This window comes from Hypanus sabinus, chromosome 6 (genome assembly GCF_030144855.1).
Source record: "Hypanus sabinus isolate sHypSab1 chromosome 6, sHypSab1.hap1, whole genome shotgun sequence".
Taxonomy (NCBI): domain Eukaryota; kingdom Metazoa; phylum Chordata; class Chondrichthyes; order Myliobatiformes; family Dasyatidae; genus Hypanus; species Hypanus sabinus.
This window is the reverse complement of record NC_082711.1, coordinates 154,786,919-154,809,700: the sequence shown is the minus strand read 5'-3', so window position 1 is coordinate 154,809,700 and position 22,782 is coordinate 154,786,919.

Genomic DNA, 22,782 nt, shown 5'->3' with positions numbered 1-22,782 from the left:
GATAGGCAAGTAATGGCTAGGCCTCAGATGCTGGATCCAGGGCTACTGCCCACAGAACACAATAATTACCTTTTGGAAACGTTTGATTTCAAAATCCTTCTTAACTGATCTTAAATGATCAGCAACATTTACAGACAGTTGCAAAAGATCTAAAATAGTTTATTAAAAATCAGAATTTTAAAAAATATTTATTTGAAAACACACTTAATATTAATATCAATAAAATAAAGGAAGAAAGCCAAACAATTTCCTACTTAAGTCAAAGTGAACATGGTCCTGAGGCATAGTTGGTCTGGACCAGGTGACTTGTCTATCTTCAGCCCAACACAGCTGAAGTGCGCAGTTAGACTGCATCCATCATCCTGTTTCCCAGTGTGTTCTGTGCTTGTGCAGAGCAACACTACTGCCAGAAATTCAACAGTGTCAGAGAACAGATGTGAATGTAATTGCTATTATTAAGGAGATGGTGCTTGAGAAGCTGAAAGGACTGAAGATAGATAGATCACCTGGACCAGATGAGCTAAGCCCCAGGATTCTGAAAGAGGTAGCTAAAGCGATTGTGGGGGCATTAGGAGTGAACTTTCAAGAATCACTAGAATCTGGAATGGTTCCAGAGGACTGGAAAATTGCAAATGTCACTTCAACATTTAAGAAGGGAGGGAGCAAAAGACAGGAAATTATAGGCTAGTTAGCCTTACTTCAGTAGTTGGGAAGATGTTGGAGTAAATTATTAAGGAAGAGGTTTTAGGGTAGTTGGAGGCACATGATAAAAGTAGGCCAAAGTCAGCATGGCTTTCTTAAAGGGAAATCTTACCAACATATCTGTTGGAATTCTTTGAGGAAATAACAGGCAGGATAGATAAATAATTGTCAGTGGATGTTGTTTACTTGGAATTTTGGAAGGCCTTTGTCAAGATGCCACACCTGAGGCTACTAAAGAAGACAGAGCCCATGGTATTACAGAAAAGATACTAGTATGGATAAAGATTGGTTGACTGGCAAGAGGCAAAGAATGGGAATAAAGGGGACCTTTTCTGGATGGCTGCCAGTGACGAGTGATGTAATGCAGGGGTCAATGGTTAAACCACTTCTTTGCACATTATATGTCAATGACTTAGATGACAGAATGGATGGCTTTGTGACCATGTTTGCAGATGAGATGAAGATAGGTGGAGAGTCAGATAGATTTGAAGAAGCCGCGAGTCTGCAGAAAGACAGACAGGTTAAGAGAATGCGCAGAGGTGTCTGATTAAATATTGTGTATGGAAGTGTACAGTCATGCCCTTAGGTGGAAGGAGTAAAGGCATGGACTATTTTCTACACTGTAAGAAAATTCAGAAATCAGAGGTACATGGGGATTTGGGAATCCTTGTGCAGGATTCCCTCAAGATTAACTTAAAGGTTGAGTCGATGGTTAGGAAAGCAAATGCAATGTTAGCATTCATTTTGAGATGACTAGAATATAAAAGTAGGAATGTAATTCTGAGTCTTTATAAGGCATTCGTCAGACTGCTCTTGGAGTACTGTGAGCAGTTTTGGACCCCTTATCTTAAGAAAAGATATGTTGGTATTCAAGAGGGTCCCGAGGAGGTGCATGAGAATGATCCCAGAATGAACCGGTTAGCATCCACGAAGCATCTGATGGCTCTGGGCCTGTATTCACTGGTCTTCAGAAGAATAAGCGAGGGGGTGATCATTGAATCCTATCGAATATTGAAAGACTTTATACAGTAGATGCAGAGAGGATGTATCCTAAAATGGGGGAGTGTAGCACCAGAGGGCACATCTTCAAAATATGAGGATGTCCCTTTGGACCAGAGCTGAGGAGGAATTTCTTTAGCCAGAGGATGGAGATTCTGTGGAATTCTTTGTCACAGATGCCTGTGGAGGCCGTGTCAATGGGTACATATAAAGCAAAGGTTGAGACGTTCTTGATTAGTAAGGGTGGCAAATGTTATGGGGAGAAGCAGGTGAGTGGGGTTGAGAGGGATAATAAATCAGATGTGATTGAATGGTGGTTTAGACTCAATGGATCGAATGTCCTAATTCTGCTCCTGTGACTTATGATCAGTGTAAGTTGGGTATTGGGACTGCACTGAATGACACTACATTGTTAATGGGTAGTCCTCTCTGTGAATGTCCAGTAGAATTAGAGGCGTCGTAAGGAAATAAAACTTTGACATCTAAGTATTGTCTGCTCAAATGCACTTCCAAAAAGTGCAATAGAAGCAGATTCAATAATAACTTTCAAAAGAAAATGACATAAATACCTGAAGGGAAATTATTTACAGGACCAAGAGCAAGTGGAGCTAATCAGATTTATCTTTCAAAGACTCAGCACAGAAATAATGAATAAAAGAAATCTGTGTTGTATCATTCTAAGGACAAAGTCTCCTTCATCGGGTTAGCAGTAATGTTGAAAGTTATGCTCACATTCTATCTTAGATATTTATGATCTCTGCTTCTCTTTTATGCTTACAGGAATCTGCACAGCTTGACCATAAGTATACAGACTATCCCAGGTATTGACTATGTTCTGGTTTTACAGATGTCCATGAATTAATTTTCTCCTTTCCTGAGAAAAAATAGTTTAAAATAATTCATTATGGTGACTGTACCTCGCTAGAAAAATTACTAGGTGTAGAGAGGGGAGAGGTAACCTGGGATGGCCTGTAATTAAAAGAAAGAGATTACAAGGTCGCTGAGGTCAACCAAATAACTTATTTCCCTAATGAGTTCAAAGTAAATTACTACAGAACTGGACAGAACGCTAAAACCAAGATGAATCAGCAATGTTACAGAATGTTGAGCACCAGTCCTATACATGTTATATCCACTCCATGGAAAACACACATTAAAACTCAAACCTGGAAATTGTCACATCTCTGCTGAAAGATCTTATATTATAGTTGCTGCAGAGTAATCGTAGTTTACTTGAGAAATATTTGATTAAGGTTGCTGCCACTGCATTATTTCTGTTTTATCATTGTAAACACTCTCAATGTCTGCCAGACAGGTTCCACATTGCAATTAACAAGTGGTAGGACCTGCCAGGCATTGAGCAAGAGGCTTGATGCTTGCAGCTGCTGCCATTAAGCCATTTCGACTCATCCTATCGCAGATATTCATTCCCTTTTTTCCTTGCGTATCTCACTCACTTTGTCTACTACTGTAAATTAATTTGCATCTCTCCCTTTCCCAGTTCTAATGAAGGATTGTCTTCTTGTCTTCTGCAGATCCTGCCTGATCTGCTTTTTCCCAGCATATTATTTTGGTGTTTTAGGTTTCCAACATCTTCAGGTTTTTTTTATTTTTACTCGTTGTACTTGGTTCACATGGATAAGGTCGGCAAAGATGGACTGTTTTGGCATTCTGTGGTTCTCTGATTCTGCAAGCTGGTTTAGAAAATCCACGACATGTTGGCTTGGACAAACCAAAAGTCAATTTTTTTCCTGTCAACATCAGAGAAAAATGCTGCCTCTTGTGTAAGCAGCAAAATGTAAATACATTAGCAAACTAAGATAGTTTTATTCAAACCTGACAATAGCGGCAGAGCAAAAGGACTTTGCCCAGATCAAGCACTATGATTCTACTGGTATTGATACTAGTTTATTATTGTAATGTGTGCCAAGATATAGTTTAAAGCTTGCCTTACATACTGTTCATACAGATCAAATCATTACACAGTGCATCAAGCTAGAATAAGGCAAAGCAATAACAATGCAGAATAGTGTAAAAGCTATTGAAAGTGTTCAGTCTATTGTAACTATTATGTATGTTTTTTTTTCATATGTAATGGAATGTGTATGTTGGTAATTTCTTTATCAATATATCATCTGTATTCTGTCCATATTACTAATATTAATAAAAAGATTTAGAAAGAAAAAAGAAAGAAAGTGTTCAGTGCAGATAAACACTAAAGTGCAAGATCATAACAAGGTAGATTGAGAAGCCAATCACCCATCATATCATACAAGAGGTTTGTTCAAGACCTTGCTAACAATGGGATGGAAGCTGTTCTTGAGTCCTGTGATACGTGCTTTCAGGCTTTTGTATCTCCTGCCCAAAGGGAGAGGAGAGAAGAGAACGGCTGGTGTGGGTGGGGTCTTTGATTATGCTGGCTGATTTGCTGAGGAGTGAGAAATATAGGCAGTCCATAGAGGGGAGGCTGAGTACTGTTCACAGCTCTCTATAGTATTTGCAGTCAGGTGCACAGCAAGCCATTATGCATTCAGATAGAATGCTTTCTATGGTGCATCCATAAAAATCATTCACAGATGACAGGGATATGCCAAATTTCTTTAGCCTCCTGAGGAAGAAGCATTGGCGAGTTCTATTCACCGACTACACCAAATTCTTATGCTATCATCCAATTTAAAGCAAATCCAAGTAAATTACACAGATCAGCTTCTTCCGCTTGGGCAATCATGATGTAAACGAAAAAGTTAAACACCAAACTGAATGACATGCTTTTCACTCACCACACAAAACCCCAGCTTACCTCAGAGTACCCTTGGATCATGTATTATTTTGCAAGAAACACATTAGAAAATAAAACTGGAGCCCAAAAGAACAATATCCTGAAACTCACAAATTCAAAATGAGGCACATCTATCCATAAGTATAACTGTAGCTCCCTGAAAATAGGAATATAAGTAGATGGGATTAAAAAAGCAGGTGAACAATATGCTTGTCTTGGGTGTTGAGTATAAAGGTGAGGAGGTCATGTTGCCACTGGCTACAACCTTGGTTAGACCACATTTGGAGTACTGTTTGTAGTTCTGATCACTCCATTACCAGGAGGATATAGAGAAACTGGATAACACACACAAAATGCTGGAGGGACTCAGCAGGCCAGGAGCATTTATGGAAAAGAGTAAACAGTCAATGTTTTGGGTCGAGACCCTTCATCGGGACTGGAGAAAAAAGATGAGAAGTCGGAGGAAGAAGATGGAGGGAGAGAAAAAAGAACTACAAGGTAGTAGTGATAGGTGAAACTCAATGCACTCATGTGATGTATTGGGCTGAATTCACTACCTTTTGTAGGAATTTCTGCTCAAAGGCATTGGTATTCCCATACCAGGTTGTAATGCAGCCTGTCAACACACTTTCCACCACACACCTGTAGAATGGAGGAACTCAGCAGGTCTGGCGGCATCCGTTGAAACGAGCAGTCAACGTCTTGGGCCGAGACCCTTCGTCAGGACTGAAGAGGGAGGGGGCAGGGCCCTATAAAGAGGGTGGGGGGAGGGTGGGAAGGAAAAAGCTGGTAGGTACCAGGTGAAAAACCAATCAGGGGAAAGATCAAGGGGTAGGGGAGGGGAAGCAAGGAGGGGATAGGCAGGGAAGGTGAAGAAGGAATGTAAGGGGAAAGCACTACGGCTGGTAGAAGAAGGCAGAATCATGACAGAGGTGATGGGCAGCTGGAAGAGGAGGCAGAGTGAAAGTGGGATGGGGGAAGGGAGAGGGAGGAAATTACTGGAAGTTGGAGAATTCGATGTTCATATCGAGGGGCTGGAGACTACCCAGATGATATATGAGGTGTTGCTCCTCCAACCTGAGTTTGGCCTCATTATGGCAGTAGAGGAGGCCATTTATGGCCACATCCAAATGGGAATGTGAAGCAGAGTTGAAGTGGGTGGCAACCGGGAGATCCTGTCTGTTGTGGTGGACGGAGTGAAGGTGCTCAATGAAGTGGACCCCCAATCTGCGTTGGGTCTCGCCAATGTAGAGGAGGCCGCTGAGTTCCTGTTTGTACCTGTTGATTTGACCACAGCATCTGCAGTGTACTTTGTGTTTGCACATCTATAGAAGTTGGCCAAGATTTTTGATGGTGTGCGGAATCTCTGCAGACTCCTGAGGAAGTAGAGGGGCTGTCACACTTTCTTCATAAATATATTTCGATGACAGGTCCAGAACAGGTCCTCAATGGAACTAATTATTTTTTATTAAGATACAGTATGGAGTAGGCCCTTTCAGTTCCCCGAGCCACACTGCCCAGCAACCCCTGATTTAACACTAGCCTAATCATGGAACAAGAACGTACAAACTCCTTACAGATGACAACAGGAACTGAACCCAGGTAGCTAGCACTGAAAAGCATTGTGCTAACCACTACACTACTGTGCCAGGGCAGATTAATAATTTGGCATGGACTAGATGGGCTGAAGGGTTTGTGATGTAGTGTTCTATGACTATGATGTCATTTTTGGAATAGAGTTTAACTTCATTTGACCAGTTGAAGGCCGAAAGACAGATTATACCACCTGCTTTCTTTGCCTGTATGAAAACTACAGAAAACCAAAGTTCCAAATTTTAATTTGCCTCAGCAAAAAGGGCATCAAAGACAGCCTAAGGCAGTCGGCTCTCACCATGGCAAAGTTTGCGGAGGTGACTGAGGGAGGTGTCAATGTCAGCCTGGGAAATAAGTAAGGGTTCTTTCAGGGCAAGGTCAGAGAAGTCTTTGGGAGGACAATTAGTAGGGTACCAGTGGGATATGGACACCCAGTCACAAAGAGAAATGTAATGAACACCCACCCAGAAGTACATGGGTCAATGGTCTAGTTAGTGCTAGGCCCTTTTAACTATTGCTAAACCAACCAGTAATCTCCGGTTAATGCCTGCATCGTTGTTCAATGCTGTGATGATTTTGCAAAGCCCTGAACTCAAAAGCAGATATTAAGCCCTATCCAATGTAGGTATCCTCACTGTAGAGAGGTTATACTATATCAACTAGCTTGCCTCCTTATCTAGTTTCCGTGGTAAGGCTTAGCTACCAATACCCGCTATTTGAGGATTTCTGACTTATAAAAGATTTCCAAATTCCAAAAGACTTATAAACTACAAAGGATTTCCAGGAATTCTTACAACTGAAAGAACGTACCAACATGTTGTCTGTCGGAAACACTGAGAGCTGAGGAATGAATTCTAGTTCCTCTTTTTGTCACCCCATTGTTCTGTTCTTCTCCTGGTCATTTTTAACAATCCCCAATACTTTCTAACATTTATACTGTTTTGTGACTGGTTGACATTATTTGGATGAGAAGTTTTTCAGACACCTTTGTTCAAAGTAATTCACACAGATGGTCTAAAAGCTTCTGGGGACTAAATTAATAGTGTGAGGGCTGACTCTCTGAGTACACAAATTTCCCAACTATTGATTGATTAGCTGTACCTGTGACCACATTTGTTGTGCTATATGACAACATCAGTCTTCCTTGAAAACTTTCTTAAACTAAATAACTTAGCGAATTTGATGCAGTCCAATTAATTCCCATTGTCTTGCCTGGTGCAGACAGCAATGTGTCATGGTCACTTCACTTTGTAAAACATATCTCTGGAAAAGTCAGTCCCCTGCTGTGGGCTAGCAGCCTGTGTTCTCTACAGTGCTGTTTGGTTGCAAGGCTGTCCTCTAAACTTCAGATTGATTATTGATAAGATTAAATTAAGAGCTGAAGACCAGTTCTTGTTTGCAACAAGAAGCTGAGCAAGGAATATTGATTAGAAGTTTAACTTGGTCACAATGACTCTGACCCTTTAGAAAGGGCATGCTGCTGTGTTAGAAAGCTGAGGTTAGCAATAAGCCTCTCAAGCCACAGGAAGTGAATATCCATCACAATACTGTTCACAAGCTTAATTTACATAGAACATAGAATAGTACCGCACATTACAGGCCCTTCGGCCCACAAGGTTGTGCTGACCCTCAAACCCTGCCTCCCATAATCCCCCACCTTAAATTCCTCCATTTAGAAACATAGAAACATAGAAAATAGGTGCAGGAGTAGGCCATTCAGCCCTTCAAGCCTGCACCACCATCCGGTATGATCATGGCTGATCATCCAACTCAGAACCCTGTACCTGCTTTCTCTCCATACCCCCCCCCCCCGATCCCTTTAGCCACAAGGGCCATATCTAACTTCCTCTTAAATATAGCCAATAAACTGGCTTCAACTGTTTCCTGTGGCAGAGTCTAGTACCTTACCTGTCTAGTAGTCTCTTAAACTTCACTAGTGTATCTGCCTCCACCACTGACTCAAGCAGTGCATTCTACACACCAACCACTCTCTGAGTGAAAAACCTTCCTCTAATATCCCTCTTGAACTTCCCTTCCCTTGCCTTAAAGCCATGTCCTCTTGTACTGAGCAATGGTGCCCTGGGGAAGAGGCACTGGCTGTCCAGTCTGTCTATTCCTCTTAATATCTTGTACACCTCTATCATGTCTCCTCTCATCCTTCTTCTCTCCAAAGAGTAAAGCCCTAGCTCGCTTAATCTCTGATCATAATCCATACTCTCTAAACCAGGCAGCATCCTGATAAATCTCCTCTGTACCCTTTCCAATGCTTCCACATCCTTCCCATAGTGAGGCAACCAGAACTGGACACAGTACTCCAAGTGTGGCCTAACTAGAGTTTTATAGAGCTGCATCATTACATCGTGTCTCTTAAACTCTATCCCTCGACTTATGAAAGCTAACACCCCATAAGCTTTCTTAACTACCCTATCTACCTGTGAGGCAACTTTCAGGGATCTGTGGACATGTACCCCCAGATCCCGCTGCTCCTCCACACTACCAAGTATCCTGCCATTTACTTTGTACTCTGCCTTGGAGTTTGTCCTTCCAAGGTATACCGCTTCACACTTCTCCAGGTTGAACTCCATCTGTCACTTCTCAGCCCACTTCTGCATCCTATCAATGTCTCTCTGCAATCTTCGACAATCCTCTACACTATCCACAACACCACCAACCTTTGTGTCATCTGCAAACTTGTCAACTCACCCCTCTAACCCCACATCCAGGTCGTTAATAAAAATCACAAAAAGTAGAGGTCCCAGAACAGATCCTTGTGGGACAGCACTCATCACAACCCTCCAATCTGAATGTACTCCCTCCACCACAACCCTCTGCCTTCTGCAGGCAAGCCAATTCTGAATCCACCTGGCCAAACTTCCCTGGATCCCATGCCTTCCGACTTTCTGAATAAGCCTACTGCGTGGAACCTTGTCAAATACCTTACTAAAATCCATGTAGATCACATCCACTGCACTACCCTCATCTATATGCCTGGCTACCTCCTCAAAGAACTCTATCAGGCTTGTTAGGCACGATTTGCCCTCCACAAAGCCATGCTGACCGTCCCTGATCAGACCATGATTCTCTAAATGCCCATAGATCCTATCTCTAAGAATCTTTTCCAACAGTTTTCCCACCACAGACGTAAGGCTCACTGGTCTATAATTAACTGGACTATCCTTACTACCTTTTTTGAACAAGGGGACAACATTCACCTCCCTCCAATCCTCCGGTACCAGTCCCGTGGACAACGAGGACATAAAGATCCTAGCTAGAGGTTCAGCAATCTCTTCCCTTGCCTCGTGGAGCAGCCTGGGAAATATTCCATCAGGCCCTGGGAATTTATCCATCCTAATGTATTTTAACAACTCCAACACCTCCTCTCCCTTAATATCAACATGCTCCAGAACATCAACCTCACTCATATTGTCCTCACCGTCATCAAGTTCCCTCTCAGTGGTGAATACCGAAGAGAAATATTCATTGAGGACCTTGCTCACTTCCACAGCCTCTTTTATCTCTAATTGGTCCTACCTTCACTCCTGTCATTCTTTTGTTCTTCACACAATTGAAGAATGCCTGGGGGTTTTCCTTTACCCTACTCGCCAAGGCCTCATGCCCCCTTCTTGCTCTTCTCAGCCCCTTCTTAAGCTCCTTTCTTGCTACCCTATATTCCTCAATAGACCCATCTGATCCTTGCTTCCTGAACCTCATGTATGCTGCCTTCTTCCACCTGACTAGATTTTCCACTTCATTTGTCACCCATGGTTCCTTCACTCTACCATTTTTTATCTTCCTCACCGGGACAAATTTATCCCTAACATCCTGCAAGAGATCCCTAAACATCGACCACATGTCCATAGTACATTTCCCTGCAAAAATATCATCCCAATTCACACCCGCAAGTTCTAGCCTTATAGCCTCATAATTTGCCCTTCCCCAATTAAAAATTTTCCTGTCCTCTCTGATTCTGTCCTTTTCTATGATAATGCTAAAGGTCAGGGAGCGGTGATCACTGTCCCCCAGATGCTCACCCACTGACAGATCTGTGACCTGACCCGGTTCGTGATGATCAGCTTTACGTAGGTGACATTAAAACATGTTTTACCAACTGCAGACCAATGTTTTACCAATCAGCTGTGAATGTGCCAGGAGCCACTGTACTTTTGAACAAAGAACACACAGACACACTCACCCACACACAATAAAATCACTCACACACACACACAATAAAATCCAGGTGTAGATATTGAACATCCAGTCAAATTATCCTGTGAGATATTATCCAAATGCCCCGTTACACTGCCCTAAGAGCTGCTTGGCCTCAGAGGAGAATTCTTATTAACAAATCTGTATTTGAGAGAAATTGGTTTATGTAACAATAATGACACAATCTGGCATATCATTCTTCTTAGAATTTAGTGTTTTAAAGAACTTCATAAAGCACCAAACACTTGTGTGTTCTGGGCATCAGGCAGTAGAAAACAGTCAAAAATATATTCAACTGTCCCTTTAAATAGCACCAGTGATGCCAAAACCAAAATAAAATTGCTGGAGGAAGTTAGTGGATTTGACGGTATGGGAAACGGACAGCCAATGGCTCTAGTCATGGTCCCTTATCTGTCCAGTTCTCTCTATGTATGCTGCATGACATCTGAAGTTCCTCCAGCAGTCATTTGTTGTTTCTGCACAGTTGGCTGTAAACTGATTATACTGCCCCAAATCAGCAAAGTGCACTGCACTGATTGTCAACAATCTGCCTTCTCTGCAAACACCCAGCAGTAATATGTGTGCACATGAAAACATCCTTACACTAGAAGTGAAATGTTCACTCAAATGTGTATGAATGCATATTCTAAGGATGTGGAGGTCAGTGCTGATGGGGGCATTTATTGTCCATCTATCTAAGGAGACAGTGAGAATCAGCTACACAGGTTGGCCTAGGTTACATATAGATTAGAATGGAAGAGGGCGACAGATTTCTTTCCCTAAAGAACATGGGTGAATCAGATAGATCCTTAAGTTGTCTCACAGGTGGATAGGGTAGTTAAGAAAGCATATGGGGTGTTAGCTTTCATAGGTTGAGGGATAGAGTTTAAGAGTCACAAGGTAATGATGCAGCCCTATAAAACTCTAGTTAGGCCACACTTGGTGTACTGTGTCCAGTTCTGGTCACCTCACTATAGGAAGGATGTGGAAGCATTGGAAAGGGCACAGAGGAGATTTACCAGGATGCTGCCTGTTTTAGAGAGTATGCATTATAATCAGAGATTAAGGGAGTTGGGGCTTTACTCTCTGGAGTGAAGGAGGATGAGAGGAGACGTGATAGAGGTATACAAGATATTAAGAAGAAGATAGAGTGGACAGCCAGCACCTCTTCCCCAGGGCACCGCTGCTCAGTACAAGAGGATATGGCTTTAAGGTAAGGGGAGGGAAGTTCAAGGGGGATATTAGAGGAAGGTTTTTTACTCAGAGAGTGGTTGGTGCTTGGAATGCACTGCCTGAGTCAATGGTGGAGTCAGATACACTAGTGAAACTTAAGAGACTACTAGACAGGTATATGGAGGAATTTAAGGTGAGGGTTATATAGGAGGCAGGGTTTAAGGGTCGGCACAACATTGTGGGCCAAAGGCCCTGTACTGTGCTGTACTATTCTATGTTCTATGTTTATGATAATCTGATCATTTCCGGTTACTGTTATGTGACTGATACCTTTATTTCCAGATTTATTTAAATATTTTCATTTAAATTGCTCAGTGGATGGAATTCAAATTTGAATCTCTGGAACAATGGCTCAGAATTCTCTCTGCTTGTCCATTAAGTTAGCCACCACATTGTTGTATCCCTGCCACATTGGAACTAATTTGACACTTGTAGTGTTTAACAAATAGACACTGCAGAATCATACCTGACGCCAAGAATTTTAATGAAGAATAAGTGGATTAAAAAAAAAGTCTGTTTGTAGCTGGACTATTTTTCCTAACATATTTATAATGAGGAAAGAAAGGGATTATAGGATGAAAAACCTGTGTTTCTTTAAAAGGTGAAGAGGTAGTAATAAGTGTCACATTATCTTAAATACGCATTCTGAAACAGATTTTATTTTTACCTTTATTTATTTTATTTTGAACTACACTGCAGAATAGGGCCATCCAGCCATTCAAACTACACCACCCAGCAACTCCTAAAACTAATCACAGGACAACTTACAATTAGTCTACTAATCTTTGGACTGTGGGAGGAAACCAGAGGACCCAGAGAAATCCCATGCATTCCAAGGGAAGAATGTACAGACTCCTTACAGATGATGTCAGAATTGAACTCTGAACTCTGATGCCCCGAGCTGTAATAGCGTTGTACTCACCACAGCACCCAATCTATGAATGAAGGATTTCTGGGTGGGTTTTCATGACACTGGCCTGAAGGCCACCTATTTATAGCTAAATCGATTAACGTGCAATATCTGCTTGCACAGAGAAAGCAAATTATTTTCAATTCAGGAGCATATTATCATTTAGAATGAGTAAATCCTAATTTATGAACTCAAAAATATATAATGGAAAGACCACATGAGCATGACCAAAAAGGAACAGAATTTCACAAAAATATTATTTGTGTGAATCCTCTTAACAATATTTAAATTAGCTAGCCTTGGCTTCATTTACAAATGGGACCAATTTGGCTTAAGGTATCATTAAATAAAATCTCAAGGTACATTTGCAAAGACAGTATTTTTAAGCCGTACTTGCACAATATTTGAAAATAAAGTGTTATTAAAATTGCCTAAATGATCAAAAGTTGGTTTAATGAAAGTTAATAGCTATGAAGTTTCTAATGATCTCATGGTATGATGGATGCAGTATTTTTATATGAGCAGGCCCAGAATAACAGAAACATCTATTATGACACATCTATTGACCTTGGCAATTTCTTGAACAATGAAGGAAGCACTTAGCTGCTCATGTTAGAAAGGAAAATGTTATTTAGTACGATACAAGTTTATTAAAAAATAATCTCACCATTGACACCAAATCTGACTGAGCTGTAGATCCCCAGTAAATTTAACTAACTGCGGCAATAATTTTACACTTGTGAATTCATACTCAATGAACATTTAGTTTAATTACAGATGATATTACCTGTACATTTTGGTATACTATGGAGATTTACAGAAGACTGAAACATAGACAAGCATGCCAGGTATGCACAAAAACGTTTATTGGTTGTATGACTTTGTAACTGTCTATGAGTCACATTTTGGTGCTTTTGTTGTCGGTCCCCCACCAAGCAATGGTGACTTTGTTGAATTCTGACTTCCAGTGTTATCTGAGTGGAGTTTGCATATCCACTCTGTGTCTGTGTAAACTTCCTCCACAGTGCCCCAGTTTTTATCCAGATCCGTTCAAGTGCAGCATAGTAACATAATGGTTAGCACGATGCTTTATAGTACCAGTGATGTGGGCTCAATTCCTGCCACTGCCTGTAAGGAGCTTGTATGTTCTCCCCGTGACTACGTGGGTTTCCTGTGAGTGGTCTGGTTTCCTCCCGTAGTCCAAAGACATACTGGTTGGTAGGTTAACTGGACATTGTAAATTGTCCTGTGATTATGCTAGGATTAAATTGGAGAGTTTCTAGGGCCATTTCTAAAGCCTATTCAGCACTGTATCACAATAAGTAAGCTGGTAAATAAATAGATAAAGGAATAGATAGATAGATAGATAGATAGATAGATAGATAGAGTGGTCAAATCCAATAAGTGTGGTGGGAATACAGTATGTAGAGAATATGATACAGGTTTATTAGGATTGCTTTATGAACTGGCCTCACTTGGTGGACCAAAAGCTTTTTTTTGCTATCGTACAGAAATGGAACATTGGAAACCAAGGTTGCATCATTCGTCTATTCTTCCTTCTCTGACTTTCAAAGACATGTGTCATACTATCTCCAAAATAATTCATCATTTGTATCTACCAGAGGACAGGAGTAACAACATCATTATGGTTATGTTATTAGATTTAAATTTCAAATGTCTTATTAGTAGTCCAGACACATGTTTGAATTCTACCAGGGTAGATGAAAAATGTAAACTTCTTTAATAACAGGAATAGAAACTTTATCTCATTAGTGATGATTCTTGAAACTACAGATTGTCATTTAAATGAATCTGGTTCAGCATTACCCTTAATGAAAGAAAATTTCTAATAGTCTGGCCTATATTTATTTGTCTGCAAACTACAGCAAAACAATGTAATCAAGATTCAAGATTGTTTAATATCATTTCCAGTACACAAGTGTAAGGGAGATGAAATAATTGTTACTCCAGGTCCAATGCAGCAGTAAAAAACCAGAGTTTCTCAACCAGAGTTCCATGTGAGGTGGTGATTGAAAAGAAATAAACATTTTGTTTTAATGCGATGCTAGCCTCGCAGTGGTGGGCAATGACCAAGCAGACTCGTTAGCAATCTCATCAGAGGTCTCTCAGCCCAGTGTGGCAGTGTGCCACACTTTTCAGTTTTTTCACATTTTCAGTTTTTGACACAGGATAGAGGAGGCTGTTGATAATTGGTGAGTGTAGTATTTCACGGAGCAGAAGAGACCAGGCTGATCATTGGTGAGTGGTGTTCTGCATGGAAGGGAGCACGGTTGGCTAATGAGGAGCGTGAAGTGCTTTTTCTCAACATTGAATGGACTCACCCAACTTGGACTGTGACGTCAACCTCTCCCTCCTGAATACCTCCCCCAACTTCCCCTTACGTACCACTGACTGACTTATGGGAGCAAACAAACTCTACTGGTGTAGTAGAAAATTGGAGGGTAATTTTTGTTCTAAAGGAGTTTTTATGTGCTGCAACTCAATTGCTGGCCTGCCACTTTGCTGTTGTTGTAAACATTGCAAAAGGTGAATTGTGTAGTTTAGAAGTGAATAGTATTATGAAGTTTTCATATTTTTCTGGTTTTCTCATTTAGTTTTTTGTAATGCCTTTCTTTTTTTATATTTTATTAACCCCTGTTAGGACCAGATGCAACACAAGAACTTGTAAAGGTTTCATTCTCAAACAGTATGATTAAGTCAATGTATTAATGTCATGTCACACAATGCCGAAGAGATTTTGTGTGATAAACTGAAAAACAACAGCTTCTCTATCGAGGTTGATGAGTCAACAGATCTCACTAATAAATGTCATGTTGTAGCATTTGTAAGATTTGTAAATGATGCTGAAATTCAAGAAGTATTTCTCTTGCAAAGAGCTGCCTGAAACACACAAAGGTCAAGATACATTTAATGTTTTGTCTTCATATCTGGAAACAAACTGTCTGTCTTGGAGGAACTGTGTTGGCATCTGTACTGATAGTGCCTCATCAATGGTTGGCTCCATGAGAGGTGTTGTTTCTCTTGTAAAAAAAGAAAATCCTGACATTGTCATAACACTCTGCTTTTGTCACAGAGAGGTGTTGGAGTCAAAATCTCTTGGAGATGAAATGAAAAAAGTTCTGGATGATGCTACAAAAATGATTAACTTTATTAGACGAAGACCTGTTCACTTGAGAATGTTTAAAAACTGTGTGAAAATCTGGACAAAGTGCACACCAAACTCCTGCTACATACAGAAATCCGGAGCCTTAGCAGAGGAACAGTGTTTGTACTGAAAGGTGAATTGCAGGAGTACTTTCAAGAAAATAGTAGGCCAGATTTTGCTGAGTGCTTTAAAGATGAAGAATGGCCGCAGAAACTAGACTATTTTGCAGACAGTTTTCATCATATGAACCAGTTGAACAAGTCTCTGCAAGGCCCTGGAGAAAGTGTTTCAACTTCAAGTGACAAGATTCGTGGATTTAAAAGGAAACTGAGTTGTTGGAAAATTCATGTTGCAAAAGGAAATCTTGAACCGTTTTCACCGCTGCTTGGGCTTGAGAGCAACGAAAGATATCAGAAAGAATCAAGTTTTATTGAAAACAGAAATTTATTATGCTTGCCTTATGAGTTTTTAAGTTTTATGAAAGGGAAAGAAAGTAATTAATTTCAAGAAAGGTAAGCTAACCTTAACTACCTGTTTTTTTTTAAGAAAGATTGGCTAAAAATTCATTCCCTACTCAAAAGAGCATTGACAATTATTTTTGGATTATTAAATCTACAACTTACTTATCACACTAACGTAGTGTGAGCTGTAGATATAATAATTTTTACACAGTGGTTTCGAGACCTGAAAATTATTTCAAGGGTTCCTCCAGGGCAAAAAGTTTGAGAAATGCTGCTATATAATAAAGAACACAATAATAATAAAACCACAATAAATATAAATACATAAGATAGCTTATGTACATAGATTGATTATATGTCCATAAATTGACTCTAGACACAGGAATGTCTGTACATAAGGTTACTGGCAGGAAATGATAAAGTGGTAGTGTTTGAGGGTATGGAGCAGTGGATTAGTGGGTAAAGGTGCTTATCAGCCTTACTGCTTGGTAAAAGTAACTGTTTTTGAGTCTGATGGTCCTGGCATGGAATCGACATAGCCTCCTCCCTGATAGGAGTGGGACAAACAATCCATAAGCAAAATAGGTGGGATTCTTCATGATGTTACTGGCCATTTTCCAGCACCTTTCTGTACATATGTTCTTGATGGCGGGTGAGTGGTGATACATTGGGCAGTTTTGAGTACCTGTTGTAGAGCCTACCTATCCACTGCAGTGTAGTTTCTGTACCATGCAGTGATGCAGCTTTTATGATGCTCTTTACTGCACATCTGTCGAATGACATGATGTGCGTCGGCCAGCTCTCTTCAGCCTCCTCAGAAAGTAGGGGCATCGTTGAGCTTCCCTGGATGTGTAAAATGTGTTCTGGGAGCATGAGAGATGTGTACTACAGGGAGTTTGTAACTGTTGCATTTTCCATTGCTGTGCCAACACTGTAAAGGGGTGCAAGTTCTCCTGAAGTCGATGACCATCTTCTTTGTCTTGTTGACATTGAGGAAGAGGTTATTTGCATGGCACCGGGCCTCGAGCTCTTTCACCTCTTCTTTGTAGGCAATCTCATCACTGTTGAGTCATTGGTGAACTTGGCAAAGTGATATTCATTCTCAATAATTTCTCCTTCCACTCCTCCCACCTCCTCAAAGTCAAAGGTGTAGCCATGGGCACTTGCACGGGTCTCAGGTATGCCTGCCTTTTTGTTGGCTACGTGGAACAGTCTATGTTCCAAGCCTACACTGGTATCACTCCCCAACTTGTTCTCTACTACATCAATGACTGCATTGGTGCTGCTTCCTGTACCCAAGCAAAGCTCGTTGACTTCACCAACTTTACCTCCAACTTCCATCCTGCCATCAAATTTAACTGGTCCACTTCTGACACCTCCCTCCCTTTTTTCAATCTCTCTGTCTCTATCTCCTGTATATCAGTAAGACCCAGCATAGATTGGGAGACCGTTTTGCCAAGCACCTACACTCCATGCACCAGAGAAAGCGGGATCTCCCAGAGGCCACCCACTTCAATTCTACTTCCCATTCCGACATGTCAGTCCATGGCCTCCTCTCCTGCTGTGTTAAGGCCACAGTGAGCTTGAAGGAGCAACACATTATATTCTGTCTTGGTAGTCTCCAACCTCGATTTCTCGCACTTCAGGTGATTGCCCTCCCCCTTCAACATTCCCATTTCCCTCTCTCACCTCATCTCCTTACCAGCCCATCACCTCCCTCTGGTGCTCCTCCCCCTTCTCTTTCTTCCATGGTCATCTACCCTCTCCTATCTGACTCCTCCTTCTCCAGCTATCTCTTTCACCTATCAGCTTACCAGCTCTTTACTTCACCTCTCCCCCCCTCCTAGTTTCGCCTATCACCTACCACCTTGTACTTCTTCCCCTCCCCTTACCTTCTCACTCTAACTTCTCATCTCCTTTTCTACTCCTGATGAAGGGTCTTGGCCCAAAATGCCAACTGTTTACTCTTTTCCATAGATGTTGCCTAGCCTGCTGAGTTCCTTCAGCATTTTGTGCATGTTGCTTAACAAAGTGATTACTTGGGTGCTTGGCTGTGCAGTCATGTGTGAGCAGTGTGTACAGCAAAGGCATCAACACACATCTCTGGGGGGAGGGGGCGGTGCACCAGTGTTGAGGTTGAAGGGGAGAGAGGAGCAGTTGTGCATCCAGATTATCTGAGGTCTGTTGTTTAGGAAGTCCAACACCCAGTTGTGTATATAGACCGAGGGGAAGGAGTTTGTTCACCAAGATCTGTGGGACAATAGTGCTGAATGCTGAACTAAAATCCAGAAGCAGCATTCTGACATAAGTGTTCAAAACATAAAAACGAAAATGGATGAAAGAAGAATAAAATAAGCATACTCAAAATCTCCAGAATCAACAATGTCACCTAGCCAAACTAACCATTCAAATTCCAGCCATTCAACTTCTTGGAAAATGCTTAAATTATTTGAGTGACACAGAGTTTAATGTAGCAACACTGTAATATAATCATATGATAGTATCAGGCCTTTTGGCCAATGTCATCTGTATGACCTCATGAGATACTGTCACCTACTAAACTAGTTCTGGGAAATGGAATTAAACCCAATTTTTATTTTGTTAGAAATGGATTGATTAGATGAGATATGGGTATGTCTCGTTCCAGCTAAAGAACAGACACAGCAGAGGTAGCTGCTCTGTGGAGTAAGAAATCAAAACACCTCTCTGCTGCCACCTCTGGTATGTCTTGACAGTTCAAGAAGCCGGTGGAGAACAGTCTGTCATCTGCTTAACTCAATTTATAGTTGTCCACTAAATCTTTCTGCGTCAACAGCTTTGCAGCAGCCATGCTGCAGCTAATAACGTAGGCTATGTTGTAGACAAGCATTCAAACTTGCTTGATATGGTTTTCCAATCTGATGTACTATATAAATATGGTTTTTAACTTATGATTTGATATTGCTTTTTATTCAGCCATCATGATTAAGTAGAATATATTTCAGCCAACAAATCTCTCCTTTTCTTTCTCCTCCTTCTGTTCCATAATACCAGACAAGATCTGACATCATATTGTCAGGTGCTGATAGATACAGCAAGTGATTGCAAATTTAGACCCTACCTGTGATGTGTACTACCACTGTGGAAGATGCAGTGAGGCAAGGATAGCCTGGGGCAGATATAGTCAAGTGAGACCTTTGACATGAGATCACTGGAGCCACCTCTGCCTACTATAGATGAGATAGACTGTGGCAGTGTATACTCAAACCAAATGACTGAGACCACTATAATGAGACTTACACAGAAAGGTCTTCCAAAATTATAATGTCTCTTTACACAATAGAGAGCACCAGAGACAGACAAGATAACAGAAGGATAAGAAATATACCCAACAATTAAAGCTCTATTGTCTTTATTAACTTTGAAATATCATCAGATGTCTGCTTGAAGTTTCGATTGACTTTAACACCTCTATTGTGAATGGGGGATTGATCTTGCATATAAGGAATTTAAACATACACAATTTACAATGACCACTATCTGTAACTAATAAGCCAATTCTGTATATTCTGCACACCTTATATTCTGTCTGGGTAGCCTCCAACCTGATGGCATGAACATTTATTTCTCTAACTTCCGTTAATGCCCCTCCTCCCCTTCTTACCCCATCTCTTATTTATAATAACTCCAAATGACTGGAAGTAGAGTAAATACTGAAAGGCTTTTATTAGCAGTAAAGCAGAGCACGTCCATGCCGGATGACTGCCCTGGACTGTGGAAGGAACAGTGACACAATTACCTTTATCCAGGGGTCTGTGGGAGGAGCCACAGGAGCAGTCAGCAGAGGAGCATGTCCAGACAGATATACATGGTTTACCACACCTGCCCCTCTCAATCACTCCTTGCCTGTTCTCAATCTCCTTCAGGTGCTCCCCTCCCCCTTTCTTTCTCCTTAGGCCTCCCGTCCCATGATCCTTTCCCTTCTCCAGCTGTGTATCCCTTTTGCCAATCAACTTTCCAGCCCTTAGCTTCATCCCTCTCCCTCCGGTCTTCTCCTATCATTTTGGATCTCCCCTTCCTCCTCCTACTTTCAAATCTCTTACTATCTTTTCCTTCAGTTTGTCCTGACGAAGGGTCTCAGCCCAAAATGTCGACTGTACTTCTTCCTATAGATGCTGCCTGGCCTGCAGCGTTCCACCAGCATTTTGTGTGTGTTGCTTGAATTTCCAGCATCTGCAGGTTTCCTCGCATTTCTGTATAAAAATAGTAGGTTTTTGTTCAGACTTTAGAACGGTGTGGGTGACAGAGACTTGTGCTGTTTTCTTTGTGCACAAGTAAAATAAAAAGAATGCTTGAGTTGTAAGAGTGTGATTATTTTAGTTATTTAGCTAATTTATTTTATTTTCAGCAACAACAGTTACTTCGACACCAGGGTTGGGAAGACTGAGTTGTGGGGTTGGGATGGAGATACAGATGAACAGTAGATGGTGGGGTGGTTGATAGTGGTATGGGAGGTTGTCATGGCATTAGGAAGGCCTTGGATTGGGAGTTTGGAGTTGCTGGGATATCTGAAAATTATTTCAGTGTGAGGTAGGATGCATTATATAGTGCAATTAAATAATTCCTTCCCTCCATCACCAGATTATTGTAGTGAATTGCATCATTAGCAAAATGCCCTGCAGTTACTCTCCTAGCACTTCCCAAACTTGTGGCCTCTACCACTGAGAAGGGCCAGAGCAACAGGGGCCCATCAAGTCACAAACCTTCCTGATTTGGAAATACTGTATATTACTGTTCCTTCATGGTAACCAGGTCTAAATCCTAGAACTGCCTCTCCAGTAATATTTTTGAGTCCACTTTCACCAGAATGGTTACAGAGGTGCTTGAGGTTAGTTCACTGTCATAGTCAGTGATGTTGATACCCTGAAAAGTGAATGAAGAAAATTCTTTATTTCCAGTTTAATGTGTTTGGTGCTCCCTATGTGGTCTCCTCCATATTGCAAAAACAAAATGCAAGGTAGGAGACCATTTTCCAGGTCACCTCCACACAATTCACACATGACCCCCAGGCTTCTTGTCATCTGTCAATTTAATCTCCACACTGGTCCTATCTGTCCTGCCTGCAGACAGTGGTAATCTGAAGTGAAAACAATAAAAGTTGGAATCATTGAGCAGGTCAGGCGGCATCTTTTTGAAAATGCTGCCTGACTTGCTAATAATCCTTTGCACTTTCTGCTCTTGCTTCCCATTGCAATCTCTCAGTCAGTTGCTTGCGACACTGCTCCAGCGAAGTTCAGCCAAAGCTCAAGGAATAGCATCTCATCCTCGGACTCCACATATTGCAATCGTCAATGCTTTCAGCTAAACAACGATTATAGTCTATAGATTATAGATTATATATATCTCCTACTTATATCCCCCTGAGGTACATTTTCTGCCATTCACTAGTCTTTATTACTTGTAACAGTTGGCTTCATTATCACGTTTCTCATTCAGCCTGTACCACCTTCCATCCTACCAAGGACCTTGGCCTGAAATGTTGGCTATTTATACTTTTCAATAGATGCTGCCTGACCTGCTAATTTTTTCTAGCATTTTGCATGTGTTTATATATGGCAGACTGCCAATCTATTAGTTTAGGGAGGGCATCAATTAATAATCAGCAGCACGTTTCTTCAGCTGTGTTTGTCAGGGTTGCCATGATATTCAATGGAGTATAGTTGAACTTGAACAGAGGAAATATGACCAGTCTTCTCCATCATTTTTAACAGTAGAGGCACTCCTGAGTTGGAGGAAAGCCCTGGGCACTATAGAATTGTTGCCATGGTGGTATCTCAGCAGTCTTTGTGATCTGATTACACAGAGCCCAGCACTGAACATTCACATCAATGTCAGGGCCCCAGTGTCATCTTGTGTGGTAGAGGCTTGAGTTTCCATGTAGTGCTCAGCCACTATGTGGCTTCTACGTTGGCATTTATTTCAAGGGGTGTAGAATATAAAAGCAAGGAGCTAATGCTCAGACACTAGACAGGCCGCAGTTGGAGTATTGTCAACAGTTGTGGGCCCAATATCTCAGAAAGAATGTGTTGTTATTGGAGAGAGTCAAGACAGGTTCACAAGGATGATTCTGGGAATGAAGGGGTTAACATACAAGGAGCGTTAGGCAGCTTTGGATCTGTACTCACTGAAATTTAGAAGAATGTGGGAAGATATTATTGAAACCTACCGAATGTTGAAAGGACTAGATAGGGTGGATGTGGAGAGGATGTTTCCTATGGTGGGGGTATCCGGAACTAGAGGGCACAACCTCAAAATTGTGGGGCAACCTTGAGGATCTAACCTGGTCCCAACATATTGATGTTGTTATAAAGAAGGCAAGACAGCAGCTATACTTCATTAGGAGTTTGAAGAGATTTGGCATGTCAGCAAATATACCCAAAAATTTCTATAGTTGTACCATGAATTCTGACAGGCTGCATCACTGTCTGGGGCGGGGAACTGTACAGGACCAAAAGAAGCTGCAAAAGGTTGTAAATCTAGTCAGCTCCATCTTGGGTATTAGCCTACAAAGTACCCAGGACATCTTCAAGGAGCGGTGTCTTAGAAAGGCAGCGTCCATTATTAAGGACCTCTAGCACCCAGGGCATGCCTTTTTCTCATTGCTACCATCAGGTAGGAGGTACAGAAGCCTGAAGGTACACACTCAGTGATTCAGGAACAGCTTCTTTCCCTCTGCCATCCAATTCCTAAATGG